This window comes from Micrasema longulum, unplaced genomic scaffold (assembly GCF_059751315.1).
Source record: "Micrasema longulum isolate JH-2025_06_02 unplaced genomic scaffold, ASM5975131v1 h1tg000927l, whole genome shotgun sequence".
Taxonomy (NCBI): domain Eukaryota; kingdom Metazoa; phylum Arthropoda; class Insecta; order Trichoptera; family Brachycentridae; genus Micrasema; species Micrasema longulum.
The window spans coordinates 13,710-31,765 of NW_028278118.1; positions in this window are offsets into that span (position 1 = coordinate 13,710).

An 18,056-nucleotide genomic window follows, 5' to 3' on the forward strand; every position below is an offset into this window, starting at 1 on the left:
TATATCCGACATTCTATTGCAAGAATGTTCTCCCTCTGTTGCAATAAATGAAGATATTGTTCAATCGTTCATAGTAATGTTTATAAGACAATAATTTATCTAATTTGGCCAGTTAAACCAGCCAATTTCAGGTCATAAGCCCTGTAAATGCCTAGACATCCATATTCCTTTCTCAAAATGTTTTCCCTCTCTGTTGCAACAAATTTAGATCTAAATAACTACCCAGGGAGGAAATCCAGCCTGTCAGCAAACATTTGGACATACTCAACACATTGTTCAATAATTTATCGTTTATACTTACCAGGACACGATGGCACTTCCTAGTAAGAAATATTTTTATTTATTTCACCTGGATCATACCTGAAACAAAAAAACATAAATTGAATTAAATAAAAGTGGCATAAAACTATAAAGTATTTTTATTATTATAATTAAAATGCAGTTCCACCAAGAAATGTCAGTAGAAAAACTCAATATATAAATTGAATTAGATGTTAATATTTGAGATGGGCGTTTCAGTTACTTTAAAAAAATGGCAGTAACAGATACCGTTTCTAATTAAACTGTTTAGTGTATTTGTTTCTAAATAACAGTTTATCAAATCCAGAACCAAATATATCAGCCTTCTTCATACTGTGGAGCCTAGAGATAGGCGACTGCATGTGATAGTTGGTCCTAGAACTTGCAGAACAAAAAGGAGATCTGTGGCGGGTATGTCGACCAGGTACACGGAAACACACCAACTCCAGCAAATCAGGACAGTCAATTAATGAATTGATCACTTTATAAAGTAATATTAGGTCAGTTAGGATTATTCCAGAAAGTCTTAAAATATTTGCTGAAAATAAAAATTGATTATAATTGAATAAAGCAGCCGGAATAAGAAGTTCAAAATTAATATATTTTAGAAATTTCTTCTGGACGCGCTCGAGTGAATCAGAATGTACACGATAATGGGGCGACCAGCGACCAGACTGGAGAAATATGTTCTTAACGACTTCTAACCAGGGAGCAATAGAGTGGCTCGATTGGTGTGATACTTTTAAATTTATTAGTAATCCTACAAATAAATCCCAACATACTTAGCGCTTCATTTGAAATCTTGTCAATATGTTTGATAAATGAAGTTTATCATAAAAAATTACGCCAAGATCCCTAATAAAATCAACTCTTTCAATTGTTGATGACTATTGTCCATGCGATGATATTTCTTCACAGAGTATCGAACATCTGTTATAACAGAGCCCATTTTCAGTTTACGACGCCATAATCTTGAAGCAGAATGCAGGAAAGATGGAATATCCTTAACAGATATCCACACTGTCGTTAAAAGAAGATATCACGCGTCACTGTTCTTGAACTTTGCAACAATGGTGATTGGACTCATAAAGGTAATAAACCAAAATCGGTGATCGATCATCCCATTTCCAAGACAAACAAAAACCATTTTTTTCCGAGTACCTTAGCCTTGTACATGCCACGTAAGGCTACAGTAATACAGGGGTCCAAATATATATAAAAATGAAAATACGGGAATACGTTTGTATAAATAAAAGTCAGACCGCGCATTCCAAATGTCGATGTTGATACTTCAAACATCGGCGTCCCGATGTAACGATGTAACGATGTTTCGGTGGGCGCCAGCGTAGTGACAGTGAATAATCTCTCGGTTTAGGAATTTTCCCTATACAGTTAATGGGACGCTTTATACAATTAATGGTTATTACCGTGATATTTTAATCATCTATATCCACTGTGATATAATTAAATTTAACCCGGCTTCTGTAGGACTGTCACCTTAATGTTTGCATGTTATTACTTTTGGAGTTCCACAGGGCAGCGTTCTGGGACCAATCTTATTTTTAGTCTACATAAACTCTCTTTGCAAAATAAATAATTCCGGAAAAATGATTTCGTTTTCCGACGACTCGGTTTTGTTATTTGACACTAGTGACTGAAACTCTGTCTTTCAGAAGGCAAACTTTGGTATAAACATTGTTAAACAGTGGCTTGATGATAATCTTCTTAAACTTAATATCGATAAAATTAAATATCTGACATTTTGTAAATAATAGTTCACTACCAAGCAATACGCTTAATCTAGGAATTTACTGTGATAAAACACACAAACTTTTGCAACGGTTAGATTCCATAAAATGCCTTGGTGTTATCGTCGATAGGAATTTGCGATGGTAGGCTCCGGTCCAGTCACTGAACTCTAGGTTGAGAAAGCTGTGCCACCTATTCTGCTCTCTTAGAGACATTCTGGATATTGGCACTCTCGGAAGTGTGTACTTTGCTCTGTTTCAATCCACGGCAACCTATGGAATACCTGGCTGGGGGGGTTGTGCGGCATCCATTTTCAAGCCGCTCATAATTTCACAGAAATTATTATTGAGAATAATGTTCGGCGCCCTCCAACGTACCCGTCAGAACAGCTGTTCCAATACACGAAGGTGCTGGATATGAGACAACTGTACCTAAAAGAAGCACTTACACACTTCTGGTCGAACAATAAGGAGAAGTCTCGGCAAAATGTCCGTACGAGGTTTTTCCAGAGCATGAATTATGTCATACCCAAAACCCGTACGACTTTTGCTCAGAGACATCTCTCATTTATCGCACCGAGAGTGTTCAATATTTTGGAAGAACGTACTAAGCTCTCGAGGACAAAAAATATTTTCAAGAAAGAAATTAAGGACTGGATTTTCCTTAGTGGGATTTGAGTGGAAAACTTCTTGATGATTTTTCGAATGCTTGCGTTTACTGTTTACCACATTGATGTGCAATGTACATGTTTTCAAAAATATTTTTTATGTTTCTAATCCTATATTTGTGGTGATATACTCATGCGTCTGTGTCATATAATTGCTCGTCCCATCTCAACACAGGACTTTTAGTCCCACGGAGTTGGGACTTATTTCTCAAATAATGTACAGTAAATGTATGTACCTATGTAGATAAATAAATACATTAATAGTAGGTATATGCGGTGCCTGACAATTTTGATGAATAGGTATTTGAACATTGTTTTTCTGGTACTCTCTCGCAAATGCCTCTCCGATACTTTGCAAAAAAGACAACTGCACGTCAGACTGAATAATGCCTAACTAAAATCGACATCTTGTTTTCCCGTTTTCCGCAACCCAAAACTTAACTGATTTGGTTGTTTTTATAGGAGTACCAGAATGAAATTTTCTGTGCTGGTATCGTTTCCATTTTTCAAAATTATTTATCATTTATTTATTATACGGCACAAGTGCCTTTAACAATATAAACTATAACAATATAATAAGTTCAGTTATACAAAATAAAAAACAATATTAAAACATGGATATTTAAAATGAAACAAGAAAATATATATACCTGACATATAACAACAGAGATGAATAACATTTAAGAGAAGGTGATATAGAAGTCTAGGCATCTACAGGGCTTATGACCTGTCATTGGCTGGTTTAAGTGGCCACTTTACACACTGTGTGACATTAACCATTCTGCCCATATTTGAACATCTATATTCCTTTAATTCTTTCATCTGTTGTTGTTTGTGAAGTTAAAGAGCTGAAACCTTTATTTATGCGGTAAAGATTCATCTAATTAAATTATTTCACTTACATACTAGGCAACGCTTGAAAATGTAATATTTTCAATTTCTATACTTCTCTAACTAACTAACTACTAACTAACTAACCATCACGCCATTTCCCCGGAGGGGTAGGCAGAGAGGATAGAACGCCACACCACTCTGTCCTGGCACACTTCCTTAGCTTCCTTCACATTCATACATCTTCTCATGCACGCACGTCGATTATTCCGACTTTTCACATGACCACTTTCAAGAATTTGTTGTACTTGATCATGCCATGTCTTTCTCGGCCTTCCTCGACTTCTACAACCAGACACATTCGCATCATAAATCTTTTTAGCCGTTCTTTCATCATTCGTTCGCTCCACATGACCGAACCATCGCAAAAGACCTTTCTTAATTTTGTCGATAATGCTTAACTCAGCCTTGCATTCTGCTCTAATTTCGACATTAGGGCACCTATCATACATTGTTTTTCCGCACATTCGCCTGAGGGATCGCATTTCAACAGCATTCAGTCTACTTTCGTCCCTTTTTTTCCAACTCCATGCTTCGCTTCCATACATTAGGGTTGGTACCAGAACTCCATTATGAACTGAACTGCTTCTATACTTCTCAGTCCTCTTATATGTTAGTTGGGACTTAGTGTCTCAAATAATGTATAATAAACTTATTTATGTAAATAAATAATAAAATAAAATAATAAATAAAATGTTGTAATGTTCGACTTAAAAAGAAATACTACAAAATCGAATTATCTGTAGGAAGATGTATATATTTGTCTTTGAGGTGTACACGGCTTTTCAGGACCAGACCGTGAAATTTCAGAGGAACATTCCTTGTGGTCCTGGCAGTTTTTGGCAGAACATAGAATTGACCCTACTGCGTCCGACAACATCAATATCTAATTTTTTCAAAATTGTGGACTGGTTTTCGTTCTGCATAAATACGTTCATACCATCATCATTCCCTTTCCGGCAATGAGGCAATGCATTGGTACACCAATCGCCGCGTATTTTGATATTTTTTTTGTTACATGGAGGTAAGAAAACAAAGAATATTTTACAATACAATGATATTTGTTCATAAAATTATAAACTCTAATAAAAAAACAGAATTTTGGAAAAAAATTGATCGGAACCAGCATGAACACGATCACAATACTAGAGAAAAAAACAAAATTAGACTTCCATTTAGGAAAAAGGCAAAGTCACAAAATTCAATTTTATTTAAAGCAATTAAAAAGTATTACGAAATGGAAAAAAATATTTATGAAGAAAAAAACATATCAAAATTTAAAATAATGGTCAAGACATATGTGATAAACAATTTATAAATTAAATATATTTGTAATGTTATTATTAGAACACACATAACAATATGTATGATATGTGTGCCCTACTTTAAGATTTAAATATATAAATATAAGATGATCAGTCTCACGCTTTAGATACCAGTCCAGGGACTATGGAATATTCTAGCGTAAAAACACCTTTTTAAATAAATATTCCATGTCAACCATGTCGGGAATCGAACCCGAGACCTGTCGCGTGGTAGGCAAACGCACTGAAAACTACGCCACGAGACCGATGTTTTCAATGATGTATCGTGTGCAATGTGTGCATCCCTGCCCCCATACAACTACGATCACACTGATTTACGTTTGTTTTCCTTACAAATCTCCTTAATTACACTACAATCATTCTCATTCTAACCGCGACATTCCATTTTTACTTTTTCCTCACTTGATTTGTGCGCTCACTCACGCGTCAGTTCGTCCACTTTCTTTTTTTTACTCTTAACTCTTCGAGGCACAGCATTTTGGTGAAAAATAATAAATTGCTATTACTTCTCCGGCTGGCGAGTGTAAAAATTCGAGAAATAAAGCGAGTTAACGTTGAAATTAGCACGGCCGCGTTTTACTTCGAACGTAAACTCAAATCCGTATTCTGTTAACACGAGCTCGTGTTAAATTATCGCGAACTTAGAATCAGGCCCCTGGGCCTCGATTATGATAGAAAGATAAAGACGTCATACCTTTACATTGACGGTATAGTTGAAGGTAAATTCGACCCCCCCTTCAAGTTTTGGGTAGGTACGTCGATATTAAATAAGGGGAAGCGTACGTCACGGTTCACATATCTACGCTCTAAAATGACATGGATTCACTATGACGTCATAGTTGAAGATAAAAGTCTCCCGACCGACTACAAGGAGAATCCCGACCGACTACAAGGAGAAGGGAATACGGAAGTCTAGGCATCCACAGGGCCTATGACCTGTCATTGGCTGGTTTGAGTGGCCACTTTTTAGACAGAATGGTGAATGTTACACAGTGTGTAAAGTGGCCACTTAAACTAGCCAATGACAGGTCATAAGCCCTGTGGATGCCTAGACTTCTGTATTCCCTTCTCTTAAATGCTTTCCATCTCTGTTGTAATATGTTGACTGTAATTAATGTAGGTATATTGTTGGTGACAACAACATATCTACAGCCATCTGCATATCCACACAACTTGGCAAGCCATTCTAGATTTGGCTCTCCTAGTAAACAGGTGCTTTCTAAACTTAGTAATAATTATTATTTATAATAAACAACGGTTAACCATACAAAGCATTCTTACTGATCTTCTCGACCACCATAGTACGTAACATTAATATAATGGTTTTTCCCCGTATGGGCGACTCTATTAGATACTCTAAGGGTATAACGAATTGTATTTGCTCTAAAAATTTGAATGACTTGAAAATATTGAAAAAATACTTTTAGATGAGGCCCGCAGGGCAGATAAACCGAGGTCCGAGGGGCTAACTTTTAATCTGCTAGTTATATATAATTTATTCTAAATAAATTTAAAAAAGAGCGCTCCTCTCTGGATGTTTGTATGCTACAAGTAATTGATAACAACATTAAAAGTCCCGTCTCCCATATTGATATTGAAAAAATACTTCTATATGAGGCCCGCAGGGCAGATAAACCGAGGCCTGAGGGGCTAACTTTTAATCTGCTAGTTATATATAATTTATTCTAAATAAATTTTAAAAAGAGCGCTCCTCTCTGCATGTTTGTATACTACAAGTGATTGATTAGAACATTACAAGTTCCGTCTCCCATATTATACTTCACCCACAAGACAAACAAGGCGCCTATACAAAGCGTACTATTTCTGTTATTTTAATATAATAGCGTCCTATTTTGGGAACACTCCCTTCCGTAAACTAAGGCGGACGGAACTTCATAGATACATACAAAAATCCATACATAGATAACGATAAAAAATAATTAAGAATTTCACAGTTTTTTTTTATTTGTTAATGGACATCAAACCAAGCCGAAAAAATCACATTTTTATGTATCTGTAAAGTTTTGCAACTTTAAAATCACTCCGCCCTAAAATATTTTACTCTGTAGCCCCGGGTCTCGGGCGATGGTTTGTGGGGATATAATATTTATTTATTTTCGACTTATTCAGTCCATCCAACAATGGCAAACACATTTCCTTATAATTCATACAGGAACAATTGAAATCAGGTTGTGGTCCTGTGGCTAGTGTCTCGGACTCACGGACCAAAGGTCTGTGGTTCGAATCCCACTCTACCCCAACTTTATTCCCATTTTCTATTTACTTATGCAGTCCATTCTAACGACGGTACATACATTTTTTATAATAAATACAGGCACTAATACAATAAAATACAAATAAACAAAATTAAAGGTAGGACAAAAAAAAAAATTTTTTAATTTTTTTTTTTTATTATTTTACATATTTATTACAGCAATATACAAGTAATTATTTATACAACAAATTAATTCAGTAGTAAAAGTAAACATACATATTTTTTATTTTTGCTGTTGGTTCATCTAAACTGCCTAACTAGGGATAGCTTCCCCGTTCTAAGGCAGTAAATTATGTATTTTATAATGATATTTAAAAGTATTTACAGTTTTATCATAATGTGTGCTTTTTCAGTCTTAAATTACTACCTCAAGACAAGATCCGGCCTATCTTAGTGAATTTTAAATCTATAAAGACTCGCACCAAAAAGTCCAGATCTGTCTCGAGTTTACGATACGACAAAATCGGGACATTGGTGCATGCGCGCCACAGTTTGTGCTGAGTTGATCGAGGAACCGCACATTATTATTTCGCAACCGGCGGATCGGAACATTGAATGCCGCTTGTTCCAGTAACGATGGTACCTCAATTAAGCCATTCAGCAAATTAAACATAAATATGGAGTCAATGTTACTTCTACGTGTTTGTAGACTTGTGATTTTGAACACTGACTCCATTTCTCCGTAAGTGTAGTCTCCCCTCTCGAGGCCGATCATCCATGCTACTTTTCTTAGCAAACGATGTTGCGCCGATTTCAACACAACAACAACAAACCATCACGCCGTTTCCCCGTAGGGGTAGGCAGAGAGGATAGAACGCCATAACACTCTATCTTGGCATACAGACCTCGCTTCCTCTACATTCATACATCTTCTTATGCACGCACGCCAATTATTCCTACTTTTGACATGTCCATCTTCAAGTATTTGATGGACTCGATCGTGCCATGTCTTTCTCGGTCTTCCTCGTTTTCTGCATCCATCAACATTTGCATCGTAGATCCTTTTAGCCGTTCTTTCGCTGTCCATTCGCTCTACATGTCCAAACCAACGCAGCACCCCTTTCTTGATTCTGTCAATAATGCAAGTCTCAGCCTTACACACTTCACGGATCTCGACATTTGTGCACCTATCATACATCGTTTTACCACACATTCGCCTGAGGGATCGCATTTCGACAGCATTCAACCTACTTTCATCATTATTTTTCCAATTCCATACTTCGCTCCCATACATTAGAGTTGGAACTAGAACTCCGTTGTGAACTGCTAGTTTAGCCTCCTGCGATAAACATTTGTTTGCCAAAGTAGATTTTAGTGCACCGTTCACCCATTTCCCGGCACTCACCCTCCTTTCAATATCTTTATCGGCCTTTCCGTCCCTAGTAAACATACTTCCCAGGTACACAAGTTCTTCTACCTGATTCAGAATATCTCCGTTCACGCTGATCTCACATTTAGTTATATTTTCATCCCTTTCAAAAACCATCACTTTGGATTTATCAACATTCATAAGCAAATCGCTTTTCTTGCATACATCGTAGACTTTTGTTACTAAGATTTTTGCGCCGATTCGATATGATTTATCCGGCCTACATAGAAGGGAGACCAGATCGCGGATGCATACTCCAAAAGAGGACGGACAAGAGAGCAATATGGTGTTTTAACCGTGAACATATTAGTAAAGTCGCTAGATGTCCTGCTAACAAAACAAAATGTAAATATTTTTCTGTCCCAAAATGAGTTTGTTGTAACTCCTGGGAGTACAAAAAAAAAATTGTATGATTTAATAAATAAAAATAAATAAATAAAACCCAAAAGTTTTAGTTTTTTTCTAATGGTGAGTTATTTACAAATCGTTGGAAATGGCCCTCAAAATATTTGGGTAAACCATAGAAACGTAAATATTTTTTTTTTACAAAAAAAATAAAAAATAAAATACAAAAAAAAGAAAATTAAAGCTAGTACAAAAAATAAATATCAATAATTTATTTATTTATTATATACGAGGTCTGTTTGGTAAATATCGGGATTTTTCAAATTTCGCGGGTTTGGAGAGTCCGATTGTCAATTGTTATGTTGGTATACATGCCCCCGAAGTACGCGTGAATTTTCAGCTGTGTTCATGGTTTACTTTGTCTGTGGCAGCCGCTAAGGTTGGACGTGTTCGGCGATTACTTCAGGGGCATGTATACCAACATTATAAAAAAAAAACTACAATCGGAAAAAGCAGATCCAGAGAATCCCAGCATGCGAATGCTCGTACGAGGTTTTCCTGTAATTTAAATGATTTAATACCAAAAAAACTTACGACTTTTGCTCAGAGAAATTTATCTTTCGTGGCCCCGAGAGTGTTTAATGTCCTGGACGAACATATTGAGTTCTCCAAAACGAAAGCCATTTTCAGGAGAAGTGTGCAAGTTTGGATTTTGTCTAAGGAAAGAGGCCATTGCAGGAGACTGCTGCGAGACATGGCGTAGATTTATATATGGTACTATTAGGCGTGTTGTCCAGATGTTTATTAAAATATAGAGCTCGGTTATAAGCATAGACTATATCCTATCTGCGTAATCTATAAGTGTGAAAGCACTACAATTAATGATATTAATCATATAATCCAGCCAGTCTGCAAGCATTTGGACATACTCAAACATTGTTGAATTAACTACCTGGTAAAAGAAGAAGTATAAAAATTGAAAAACTGTTTTCAGGCGTTGCCTAGTAGGTGAATTGGTTCAGCCGGATAAATCTCACCCGCGTAATAAAGGTTTCAGCTCTTTTACTTCACAAAAGCCAACAGATGGAAGAGCTGGGGAAATGTGGATGGTTAAACATGGGCAGACTGGTGAATGTTACACACCAGCCAATGACAGATCATAAGCCCTGTAAATGCCTAGACTTCCATATTTCCTTCTCAAAAATGTTTACCCTCTCTGTTGAAATACAGATTAGGCTGTACATTATATGGAGATGCAGCCGGCCTGTGATTTAAAATTCCCTCTTTTGCCAGCAGCGTTGCCAATCACAATAAAAAGCAATAATTCGCCCGATAGGATGGAACGCCACATGCGTTTACCCTGTAGCACAATCACAAATAACTATCGACGTGCTTAAAAACATGCTAAGCATTAAAGCGATCACAATGAACAATAATGAAATGCTTAAGTTATCGCAATTATCAAAAACAAGCCTTTTATAGTTTTTAAATTTATTGCAACACAGAGCGAAAACATTATTGAGAAGGGAATATGGAAGTCTAGGCATTTACAGGACTTAGGACCTGTCATTAGCTGGTTTACATGTTACACAGTGTGTAAAGTGGCCACTTTGCAATAAATTTAAATATGAATAACTCCCTAGGTAGGAAATCCAGCAAGTCTGCGAGCATTTAGACTTACTCAAACATCGTACATCGTAACTACCTGGTAAAAGAAGAAGTATAAAAAATAGTTTTTTTTCTTTCAAGCGTTGCCTAGTAGGTGATTTGGTTCAGCCGGATGAATCTCACCCACATAATAAAGGTTTCAGCTCCTTTACTTCACAAATGTCAACAGACGGAAGAGTTAAGGAAATGTGAATGTTCAAACATGGGCAGAATGGTGAATGTTACACTTAAACCAGCCAATGACAGGTCATGTATTATTGTTTTATGTTTTTTCTTTATATATTCGTTTTTATTTTTTTCTCATGTACTCGTATTTAAAATTATATAAACTCTTATAATAAACAATAAACAACAACAACAGCGTAAGTCACTCTCCAAGCACAAGAGTTAGTCTCTTTTTTGGAGAGTTACAGTGATAACATTTACTGCATGTGTAAAAGAAGATATGTATATTTATTTTTTTAAACTTGTACCTTCTTTGAAATTATGAAATTTATTGATAAAAAAAATAAAATATGCCCAGACTTCCATATTCCCTTCACAAAAATGTTTTCCCTCTCTGTTGCAACAAATTTAAAAATGGACAACTCCCTAGGGAGGAAATACAGCCAGTCTGCAAGCATTTGGACACACTCAAACATTGTTGAATGTTAATTATTGTTCATTGTGATTGCTTAAATACTTATTTTATTTATTTAACACTTTATATATATATACTCGTACATATAAGGGCGGGCATATTGCCTTAAGGCAATTTCTTCCTTTTATTTATTATTTATTTATTTATTATGGATAACTTATATAGCGCCATTTTCGTAATAAAATACCTCAAGGGCGCTTTACATGGTGATTATATTGTTAAGTTAATTTAATTGAAGCTTTTAAATTTGTAATTTAATTAAAATAATTTATTTTGTTGTCACGTGCTACGGATTTATTCAAATGATTTAGAGAACAAGTGGGTTTTAAGTTTTTTCCGAAACATCACTTCACTTTCACAGCCTCGCACCTCTGCTGGGAGAGCATTCCATGCCATAGGGCCTGCGACCGCAAATGCGCGTTCACCAAATTTAGTGCGCTGTTTGCGTAGAGGTATAATAACTTTTCCTCTCGCCGTAGACGTAGCTGATCTAAGCGTGAGAATTGAATTGAATTGAAATACATGAGCCAACAGAGTTTGTATTCGACCCTCTGTGGAAAACGTAGCCAGTGTAGTTCCCGAAGTAGTGGACCCAAACGGTTCAGTTTAAGAAAATTACAAGTACATGGATATATTGAATCTTACAATTTTATACAAAAATTAAAAACAAAGATTAACAAAATAAACATATATAATTAGCATGCTTAGCATGTTTTCAAGCACGGCGATAGTTATTTGTGATTGAGCTACTGGATCTCGTCGATAACTATTCTCTCAGCCTCCCATAAAGCACGCATCCCGGCGCTAAATGAACGACCGAGAAGTATAACAACAGTGGGCGGTTATCCCATCGGAAGATATAACAGCGTTGCTCAGCGCGATACAGGACCGTGTAAGGTAAACACATTTCGGAGGAGACAAAAGGGCCAAAGTGCTCCCACTCGGGTGGAGACAGAGGGAACGTACGTTTAGTTTGAACGGGGAAAATTCTACAGCCCGCCTCAGTTATTTACGTAAAGTCTGTTCATTATTACAAGAATTTCCAAATTAACAAACCAGCCGCATGATACCCGACGGAGAATAGCCCATTTCACACATGTCATTTTAATCAAAACGACACGGTAAAATTACAGTGGATTGACATTTTATTATATTCATTACTACCTACTTCCACTATCTGGTTTATTTTATTTTATTTTATTTGGGATTTTTACAGCTGTTACATAAAAAAAATAAGTAGAAAAATATTAACAACACTTAAGCCAATTAAAAAAATCCACTGTAAATCTAATGACACATAATTTAAGTGTGTGACGTTTGTATTCATGTTTAGTTATTGTTTTTATTCTGGTTAGTGGTTTCCTCTCCACGTGAGCAAATGCTGAGAAGTTCCTGATTGGTCCACATAATATATCCCTCTTGATCCCAATAGTTTAGATAAATTTTAAGATATTTAATTGCAGAAAAATCCACTTTTTGAAATATAAACCTTGTATATTATAAGCAAGGTAAATAATAAAACAACTCCGATTGGTAACGAGAAAATGTTTAAAAAGGCTATAAAAAATGGATAGTGGAGCGAGGTAGAAGTAAAATGGATTGTCTCATTCACCCATAGCAATATTGAACCAACTGCTTCACAAGTGTATAGCTTATGTTAGGTTTTTGATATTTTCATTGTGTGTTTTGTAACATAAATAATTTAGATGTACATAAATACCTTGTTTTTAAATTGTCTGAATATTGGTTAATTATCTTCGTTTTTTTAAGTTAGTTTTCTTTGTGTATTCTCAAATGTAATTTTAAAAAAGTGTATTGTTAAGTCGGTAGTCAGCTGGCAAAAAAGGCCACCTGTGATTTAAAAAATTTTCAGGAGGGCTGAAATACGTCTCAATTTCAAGACTTTAATCCACAAACTAAAATATTTTAGTGTTGCTTTTCAATAATAAATTACTATTCTAAATGACACTGATTTTTAAATTTTTTTTCCTCGTGTATTTACTGAAATATTAATTAAAACTTTTGAAAACTAAAACATACACAAAAATACAGATGGTTCCTTCTGCCATCTGACTACCGAAGTGTCCTCGGCACGGGAAACCCCAGCGAGGTCACATTATTTTTATTATTAATTATAGTTTGTAAGCAAACAATATAAATAAATTATAGAAATAAAAGACAAGTGATAGTTTAATCCGCAAATTTGGAATATCCAGTGACCGGTTTCATCGCTTTCGCGACATCTGCGAGACTGGTATCTTTATTATGGATTTCAATGTATTTATACAAAACAGAGGCAAGGACAGAGGAGAGAGCGAGTCACTGGATATTCAAAATTTGTGGATTAAAGTAAGACAGTCTTGAAGATGCCTACTTAGGCGAAAGCGTTCGTTGGTCAAAATAATAAAAGATAATACTAAACCAAGTTTCATTGATAAGTTTATTTATAATTTTATCATAATCATTCACTTAACAATATACTTATTTTCAAAATAAGATACTCCTTAATATTTTGCAAATGCAATATATTGTATTATTTTTTTATAGTAAACGCCGAGTTTTGGCCAGTGAACTGTATTTTTTTACGAGGAAAACAATAAATAAACCGACACGAGCGTTGATTTAGAGATTACACACGCGTTGACTTATGACTGCGATAACTTAAGCATGTTCTTTATTCGTATTTAAATTTATTTCGACAAAGAAGGCAAACATTTTTGATCACGGAATATGGAAGTCTAGGCATTTACAGGGCTTAGACCTCCGTGGTGTAGTGGTCAAGACGCTTGACTCACGCACGGAAGGTTCCGGGTTCGATTCCCGGTGAGAACACAAAAATTAAAAATGTGATTTTTCCCAAGCCTGGTTGTTCTGTAATGTAATTCACCACTGTAATTGGGCCTCCTGGCCTGTTGTGGTGCAAAAAAATGAAATGAAATGAAAATGAAATTAAGTGGCCACTTAACACACTGTGTAACATTCACCATTTTGCCCATGTACAAACATCCAAATTTCCTCAACTCTTCCATCTGTTAACTTTTGTGAAGTGAAAGAGCTGAAAAACCTTTAAAATGTGTGTGAGATTCATCCGGCTGAACCAAATCACATACTAGGCAACGCCTGAAAACAATTTTCCAATTTTTAAACGTCTTTTTTTACCAAGTAATTAATCCAACAATGTTTGAGTATGTCTGGCTGGATTTCCTCCCTAGGGATTTATTCATATTTAAATTTATTGCAAAGTGGCCACTTTACACACTGTGTAACATGTAAACCAGCTAATGACAGGTCCTAAGTCCTGTAAATGCCTAGACTTCCATATTCCCTTCTCAATAATGTTTTCGCTCTCTGTTGCAATAAATTTAAAAACTATAAAAGGCTTAAATAGGTGCGAAGGTTTTCACGGTCACTGTTATCAATATTATGTATCTTTTTTGGGTAATACCGTGCGTGCTGGATTTGATCCGACGTTTCGGCTACCATTGCAGGAGCCATTTTCAGGGAAAACTGTGTGTTTTATAGAGAAATGTATGTGTTTATGTACTAGTAATTTGTACCGTGTCACAGTCAGCAGTAGGCACATTTCTAGTTTTGTAGGAAAGAATAATTATGTTTATGTACTAGTAATTTGTACCGTGTCGCAGTCGGCAGTAGGCACATTTCTAGTTTTGTAGGAAAGAATAATTATGTTTATGTACTAGTAATTTGTACCGTGTCACAGTCAGCAGTAGGCACATTTCTAGTTTTGACTAGACTGGTAGCCGAAACGTCGGATCAAATCCAACACACACGGTATCACCCAAAAAAGATTCATAATATTTATAAAAGGCTTGTTTTTGATAATTGCGATAACTTAAGCATTTCATTATTGTTCATTGTGATCGCTTTAATGCTTAGCATGTTTTTAAGCACGTCGATAGTTATTTGTGATTGTGCTACAGGGTAAACGCATGTGGCGTTCCATCCTATCGGGCGAATTACTGCTTTTTATTGTGATTGGCAACGCTGCTGGCAAAAGAGGGAATTTTATATCACAGGCCGGCCGCATCTCCATATAATGTACAGCCTAGTCTGTACTACGGGCGCAGGCTGCCGGCGGCTGGCGGCTTCATTAGCGCGAGTTATGCTAATGGCGACAAGAGACGGCTACACGACCAGCACTGCGGAGCGACACGTTAATACGCCAAGGGAGGCACTCTCTTCGCTAATAAATTGGGAAAATCGTACGGCCAATCTTCGTAGGTGGCACTGATGGAATAATTAGCGGCGTTACGGTCGAGAATTCTTAATACATTTTCAATAGCATTAGCAACGGGTAAATGACATGTTCTATAGTCCTTAAACTTTGCTTGATTAGAATTAGCAAAAGCAACGACATAACTAATTGTATAAAGTGATACCTGGGATAATTCATTTATTTATTTTATGCACAAAATACACAAATTTACATAGACACAATTATATGTTTTTTATGTCCCGACTTGTTAGAAAATTCCGGAATAAGTCGGGACTCTTCGATGTATAAATCAAAAATATTTATTTACATATTAAAACAACATACAGGTAATCAAAACAATATGCAAGATAATCAAAACAATATACAAAATAATAATAGTTCCAACTCTAATGTATGGGAGCGAAGTATGGAATTGGAAAAATAATGATGAAAGTAGGTTGAATGCTGTCGAAATGCGATCCCTCAGGCGAATGTGTGGTAAAACGATGTATGGTAGGTGCACAAATGTCGAGATCCGTGAAGTGTGTAAGGCTGAGACGTGCATTATTGACAGAATCAAGAAAGGGGTGCTGCGTTGGTTTGGACATGTAGAGCGAATGGACAGCGAAAGAACGGCTAAAAGGATCTACGATGCAAATGTTGATGGATGCAGAAAACGAGGAAGACCGAGAAAGACATGGCACGATCGAGTCCATCAAATACTTGAAGATGGACATGTCAAAAGTAGGAATAATCGGCGTGCGTGCATGAGAAGATGTATGAATGTAGAGGAAGCGAGGTCTGTAAGCCAAGATAGAGTGTTATGGCGTTCTATCCTCTCTGCCTACCCCTACGGGGAAAAGGCGTGATGGTTTGTTGTTGTTGTATAATAGATAAATATACAAAATAAAAATGTATACATGTCGAAAAATGGAATGTATAAACGTTATATAATAATACGTATGACAGTGATGATATACACATATACAATATACGTGTATGGGTAATAATGAAGACAGCAGCGATGTTATGCATTTATTCCCGAAGCAATCTCATACCGTGGTCTCTACCCCTTGATACAATCCAATTACGGATCTTCATCTTAAATATAGACGTTGTTTTGGAGAACTTAATATGTTCATCCAAGACGTTGAACGCTCTCGGAGCTATATATGAAAAGTGTCTCCGAGCAAACATCGTACGCGTTCTCGGTATTAAGATGTTTAGGTTACGCGAAAACCTCGTGCGGGCATTCTGTTGGCAGTTGGGAGCTCCTTCCGTAGTCGCCTGACCAGAAAACTGACAATACATTCTTGATATAGATTTGACGAATATCAAGAACTTTTAACAATTGAAATAATGGTTCAGATGGGTAAGGTCGGAGGGCACCGAAGCATAACTCTAAGAATAAGTTTTTGCGTCTTGATTAGGTTTCGTGACAATTGTCGAGCAACCTCCCCAGCCAATTATGCCATAAGCTAGCATAAGCATCTATGCATTGATATTGAAGTTAAGTATTTAATTAGCAGATTACTTTATTTTATGTAGTTAAGACTCATCAACCGAGTTAAATTAAGTAAGTTGATGAGTCTTAACTACATAAAATAAAGTAATCTGCTAATTAAATACTTAACTTCAATATCAATGCATAGATAGCGCTTCCAACTCGCTTGTGGATGGGTTCTTGATTCGTAGCATATATACAAAAACCAAAAATGTTACCTGGTGTGGATATTCGCTAAATAAGCGTAATGGGGAATGTTGTAGTACCTACATAAAGTGGCCACTTAACCCAGCCAATGACAGGTCATAAGCCCTGTAAACGCTCGAATATCCATAATCCTGAATCTTGAATTTGAAAAAACTCTACCTCATCTCTGTAGGGATATAAATTAAAAAAATTAAATTTATATCTTTATATAATCACTTTGTAAAGCGCCCTTAAGGTATTATATTACGAAAATGGCGCTATATAAGTTATCCATTATAATAATAATTATTGTTATTATAATAACAAATTATTTCAGTCGATACATAAATGTGTAATGGAGGAATACTGAAAATCTAAACCCAATGTTTATTATATTTATAAAGATATTATGGTTATTAGACGCAATGTGTACTGGCTACACATCACCGGGGAGGGGGGGTTAGTTGCAATAGTTTGGGTATGTCCAAATGTAATAAACGCCACTGCATGGCACTGAACTGAGGTGAACAGAAAAATATAAAAACAGTTCTCTGAACTAACATCCGTCGCGCGACTTGAAGAGGCATTGTGGACGAGACAAAAGATCAGTGTTTTGAAAAGACGTGGTCCAGTAGAAATCTCCATACATAATTACCGTGGGATAATATTATAGATTATATACGAGGGTTTCTGTTCTGGTATTGTGATGGTAATGAGCTGACCAAATTCTGTAAACATCCTCATATTTGCCGATGTGTACGTGTCCATTATTCGACAAGAATTTTTTCAAACTCACAAAAATAGGAAAATATCAACAAAAAAAATGCAATTTTGAATTAATAAAAATCTATGAAATAACGAAGAGTAAAAATGATTTTCAAAACTTTATTAGTAGCATAAACACTTTTTTAGTAGTATATT